Here is a 6,382-nt window from a genome sequence, read left to right as displayed (position 1 = left end):
GCCACAACATCCGATCTGAAGGAATGTAAACTGCCTGAAGAGTTGCACAATGCTGGATAGCTAGATCCCATACTAGAAGTGCCAGCCAGCAAAGACGGTAGGATCTCTTACACCCCTGTTTGTTGATATACCACATGACTGTGGTATTGTCCCTGAATATGTTGAGAGGCCCTGCAGAGAAGACAGGATGACAGGTCTGAAGAGCCAGCAGAAGGGCCGTCATCTCTTTGATGTTGATGTGCTCTTCCCGCTGATGAGGTGACCACACTCCCTGAACCTTCAGGAAGCCAAACGTTGCTCCCCATCCCACATCTGAAGCATCTGTGAACAGAGCCCTGAGAGGGAAGTGGAGGCTGAAAAGGGAACCCTGGATTCAGAGACAACTGCTGAATCCACCACAGAAGTTTGACCTTGAGACACAGGAGAAGAGTAACAGGAAAGTCTACAGGATGCGCATATTGAAGCCACAATGACTTCAGAAACCACTTCCACATGTGGAGCCTGGCCAGAGGAAGTATCGGAATGGTGGAAGCCATGAACCCCAAAGCCCTCAGAAACTCCCTGGCTGAAATGGTGGCCAGAGGAAAAAGAATTTGAAAGAAAGAAATGAGAGTTAATGTCTTTGGAGGAGGCAGGGATGCCAGCATTGGCACAGTTTCAAACCTACCACCCAGGAAGACAAGATCTTGAGAAGGAGACAGGGAAGACTTGTTGAAGTTTATTGTGAACCCCAGACTCTGAAGAGAATGGAAAAATGAAGATTTTGCAAAAGGACCCCTGGAGAAGGTGCCTGAAGCAGCAGGTCGTCCAAATAAGGAAAAATTTGGAACCCTTGAAGCCTGCAAAAGGCAGTCACTGAAGCAAAGCATTTGGTGAACACCCACGGGGCAGTAGAAAGGCCAAAGGGCAAAGCACAGCACTGAAAATGGGGAAGCAACACAGAAACACAAACATCTCCTGAAAAGAGGATGGATCGGAATATGGAGATAAGCATCCTTGAGGTCTAAAGACACCAGAAAGGCCTGAGGTAGCAAGAGAGGAAAAAGGGACTGAGGGAACAACATCCAAAAGGAAGGCAACTTCAGGAAAGATGTTCAGATGGGAGAGTCCTAGAATAGGCCTCCAAGTACCTTCTTTTCTGGGCACTAGAAACAGTCTGAAATAAAACCCCTTCCCCCTTTGGGACAAAGCAACTTCTCGAATAGTACCCTGAAACAAGAGGTCCCGAAGAAATTCTGAAAAAAAGGAAGCTGTTCATGAAGAGGCTGACGAATGCCCATAAAAGGAGGACGGGAAATCCAAACCATGAAGTACCCTTGACGAATGATTGACAAAACCCAAGAATCCTGGGTGATCCGGAGCCAAACAGGAAGAGAAAGAGAAAGGCGAAGAGACAAAGGAATGTGGCTGGGAGTGGGGGGATAGTCAGGCAGCACCTGGTTTGTCAGGAGAAGAAGGCTTAAGAAACACAGCAGTCTGTGTGGCTTTAGCAGGAGGAGTCTGTTTACCACCCTTTTTACCTTTAGAAGGAGGGTGAGACTGCCTATGAACAAAGATCGGCTTAGAAGAGTAGTTACACTGAAACTTAGGCACAGGAGAAACAAAGACATGCTTAAGCTCCTGTAAAGCCTTCCACTTGTCCTGACGAGATTTAAATAAAACAGTAGCCGCTTCCCTAAATAAAAGAGTATTATCCAGAGGGGCATCCAGCAACTTAGCCTTAACATCATCAGGCAAAGGCTGAAGCCAAAGCCCGGAATATCTCCTCAGAATTGAGCCAGAGGGAGCAGCCCTGGAAGAGGCATCTGCAGCATCATAACTACACTTGACAGAATGATGAACAACCTAAGAGGAAGACCCAAGCAAGGAAAGAGCCGAAGATTTACCCTCAGAGTCCGGAAGATCAAAAAGAACCTGACAGGCCTGAGAAAGAAGAGCCAAGACACACCTAGAAATATGGGTCTGATAATTAATAGCACTAAAAGTCAGGGTAGAGGAACTATAAACCTTCTTACCCAGCCTATCCATGGTCCTACTGTCCTTGTCAGAAGGCAGTAACTTGGACAAAGGAAGCAACTGAGATGGCTTATCAGAGGCTACAGACACCACAGAGGGGGTCAGCAGCAGGACATTTAAATAAAAAGGAACAATCCTCAGGCACCCTGTAAAACCCATCAGACTTCCTAGGAGCAGGGGGCAAAGAATCCAGTGCTTTAGAGGCAGTGGAAAAAAACATCCAATAAAACAGGCAAGACAGGAGGAATGGCCACAGGTTTAGGAGATTCCAGTTACAGTAACTCATAGTATCTCTTATGGATACCCGAAACCTGGGCACAATCCCACTTAAAAAAGTCCATCATCCTAGAGTGTGTATCCCCAAATGAAATTTCCTCAGAGGGATTATCAAGAGTATGAGAATCCTCCTAGTCAAATCCATAGTCTAAAGGAGAAGGAATCTAGGCAGAAAAAGCAAACATCATCAGAATCCACCTCAGAAGAGTGGAAGTCTCTGGACCTTTTAGAGGAAGAGGCGGACCAAGGAAGAGCAGGAACTGAAACCCCTTGAGGAGACCGCAATGACAGTAAAGCATTAAATAACCCCTGAGTAAAGGCCTGCCACTTACTCTGTGGATCCCTAGGAGCAGAAGAAACAAGGTTAGTTTTCTGTTTCTTCTTCAAAGGGACATCCATCCTGGAAACCTGAGAAGGCCTAGACTCAGGATGGCATTCCCCAACAGCAGTAGAACCCTCTTCCCAAAAGAGAAACTGAGTAACCCCAGTAGACACCTCAGAAACAGTCAACTGTGATTCCCCCTCTGAATGCCCACAATGGACGCCTGCAAAGCCTCATCGGACGTGCTGCCTGCCAAATCCTCACTGCCTCCAACCCACATGCAACAGAAGAATCTGACAAAACAGCTGTGTGAGCCTCTGAGTGCATAATAACCTCAGGAGAAACACCCGGCAAAGGCTGGACATGCATCTTCATCTTCCCAGACGCCTGACCCTCGGGGCAGAAAGTTTCATCCATAGTACCCGCAGCAAGAACCTAAATCACTAGTTCTCAAGGTACAAGGAAAGAGAAGAAAGAGTTTTGGAGACAAACGTCTGACAAACTGAACAACACGTATGGTCGTGAGCAGCACCAAGGCAAAAAAGACACTTATTGTGAAGGTCTTTATGGGGAATCAGTCTCCCATACTGACATTTACCATTCCTGGATGACATTAACTCCAAACAATACTAAACAAAACAGAAAATTAATCAAAAACCCAACTGGGTACTTACCTGCAACTATGAGGGCTCCAGCAACAGGAGTAAGCACAAAAAAGCCAAGAAACAGAAAAATGGATGTATGCAACAGACTGGCGATTAAAACAGCGTTCAGACTGGCGGCAAAAAAGTTCCGAGGATGGTACGCCTGAACATCACCTTTATGCCCTTCCTTAGGCAAGGAGTAAGCAGGTGACGTTCTGCGTATCTTAAAGCAACAGAAATCTTTTGTAAACTGGCCGGACGGAGGGCTTCACGGCAGGGAATCCCCATTAGTAATTAATACTGCAGCTGTGAATGTAAGGACTTCACATGCTACAGACAGTAGTTATTTCCACCTGTCAGACTACGAAAGGCAGGTATGGAAGAAAACAAAAAATTCCGATGTGGAGACAGCTCAGTGGTCATGCACAGGAAAGTTTAATCAAATAGAAGCCCTTTAGCCATAACAAAAATAGATGCTGGGAGGTGGCAATGATACAGAGCCCTTTGAGTTTACTGACAACACTGTTATTAACACCAAACTATTAGATTATCCACCAACATTGGAATGTTTCACGATATTTAGTAAAAACAAACTGGATGGCAGTAAAGCTGTTATGTCAGTAATCAGTTTGATCAGTACTTAACACTTTATCTTACGCATCCTAAACGTTCCTCTTAAAAGGAATACTCAGAAAACCAGTTTCTGGAGAGTTGATCCACAAAGCCATTGCTTTCAACACCAATTTTACAACATCTTACAGACTGAGATTATTTTGTGTATATAATGAAATTCCCCCATTTTACCAACAATGAACTTCCAATCATTCTCTACACTAAGAAGTACAGAGAAGAATATAGCATAAATCAAGCCATAAATTCCTCCCAGAAAATGATGAAGCACACACTAACAGACAGTTCTATACAGAAATCACTTTTCTTCTCATCCGACCTTGACTGAAGTATTACATGTAGCTGAAAAGGTTTCAATCCTGCAGTAAGACTTGTGAGCTATATGGAAATTCAGACAAGACCAGCACTGGAGGGAATGTGCAAACTTACTGTCTAAATCTGGTGTCAAGGACCAAGCATAGCTAAACACTTATAAATTAATATTTTAAAACATTATAAAAAGTTGGTATGCCAGTATGAACACTGGTTCTAGGTTACAGCCACTGTTGATGTAGCACTCCAACTCCAACCCTATATACAAAATGGAGAAAAGTGTTTGATGTTGATTACAATATCTATATGCAAATAATGTAAATGTTAGTAAGTTGTAAAAGTCACGCACTCACACAAGCGCGCACACACACACACCTGAAAGAGATAACTGGGAACATGTATTTTCAGAGTGTAATGGGAGAGAAAGCTGTCAGAAATGATGAAGGAGCAAATGGCTGTAACTAAAAAAAAGTGATTCCTTTGAGCTGCCACATAGGGTTTGAATTTCCTAGGCACAGTAAGGCTGCCTTATTAACTTTAATTCTGTTAACTGCTAAAAAAAAAAAAAAAAAAAAAAAAAAAAACAATTGCTATAAAAAAGAAATTAAAATCTAAACAAACTGTATCTGAAGAACTGAATAATTTAAAAGGGATAAAAAAAAACTCAAAAAGAGTATTTAGAAGAGGAGCAAACTACAAAGAAATAGATGGAATTTTTAGGAACAATAAATGCAGAATAATGTTTAGCAGGAGGAGTGAGGTTTAAGGGAAGGCAGGCACAGAACACTTTATGTAATATTGGACTGAAAGACGGTTATAAAGAAAGATAAAATATGTAATGTAAAATGTTTGTAAATGGAAAAAATGGAAGTGTGGCTTGCTTTCTTTTGTATTGATGTGTGTTCATATGTCTTAAGCGATAATTTAATAAAGGTATTTCAAAACACACACACAAAATGTCAACTTCTTGCTCTGCTAACTGTAACACTCCATATGTTTTTGTCTCATGCTGTCTTTGCCTTGTAACCAGATTGAGTTGTGGCTAAAAAGGGTCTTTAAACCAGGTCATTTAACTAGTTAAATATTTTGTGTGTGTATGTGTGTGTAAATATATGCAGAATATACACAATGTATATATTTATCCACGTGCACATATGTCTGAATACATTTCTTCATAAAAGTGATGCATTCTTAAACTAAAAAGCTACCACCTTCAAAAAAATCACAATACAGGCCAGGGCAATATGACCCCATTGATGTCAACGATTTGATGCATTTAAATCCCCTAGGGGGAAATGGCATTCTTAGGTACTTTATATACCTAAACAACTTAAACTAATTTCCTAAAAGCTTTTTTAACAAATGCCCAAGTAGGCTAAAATATGGTACCCTAATGCAGTTGCTAAACGCAGCCTTGCTCAGTAGTGTTGCAGTCAGACAAGTTGCATTATGTTCGATTTCAGTAAAGGATGAATATATTGTGTCTGTTAAGGATTGGGAAAGCAGTTTATGTTGAAATTATGTTTAAAATGAGTTGACACTACTTGAGAAATAAAAAAAGTCATGCTAAGCAATGTCAAAGAGCAACTAAGATACTGCCATCTTTCATGTAGCACCAAATGCAACCTTGCTCAAGCATGCTTCATCTGTCAAAATCTGGCAAGTTACATTTTATTTTTTTTTCTGTAAGGCATGGCTACACAATTTCTCTTCAGGGTAAGGAAGACAGCTCCTCTTCAGGAAGTAACTGTATTTAGCTGGCATGACATCAGAACAAAAAAATACATATGTTTTAGCAGAAAGGTAATTACTTTTTCAGTATCTTTATTAAAGCATCATATTTTAATCAATGACATGAGTATACACACATTAACCGAAAATGAACTACAGTAGCATCTTCCATTGCTATTTTCATGCAATATATCTAGTACAGGACATTGAACAAGTACAATGCTGATGTGCAGAGTATCAATATAACATGGAACACTGACATGCAGTGCCCATCCTCCGAGGAATACTGCACAATAGGCTAAACAAACAACAAACAATAAGTGATTCTGCAGGGGAAGCAAGCCCCCTACATACCCTTCACCTGCTAACTATATATATATATATATATATATATATATATATATATATATATATATATATATATATAGGTACATTTGTATATATTTAAAAT

This window comes from Protopterus annectens, chromosome 1.part2 (assembly GCF_019279795.1).
Source record: "Protopterus annectens isolate FY-2018-M chromosome 1.part2, PAN1.0, whole genome shotgun sequence".
Lineage (NCBI taxonomy): Eukaryota > Metazoa > Chordata > Ceratodontiformes > Protopteridae > Protopterus > Protopterus annectens.
The sequence above is the reverse complement of the archived record's forward strand: the minus strand, read 5'-3'. Positions refer to the sequence as shown.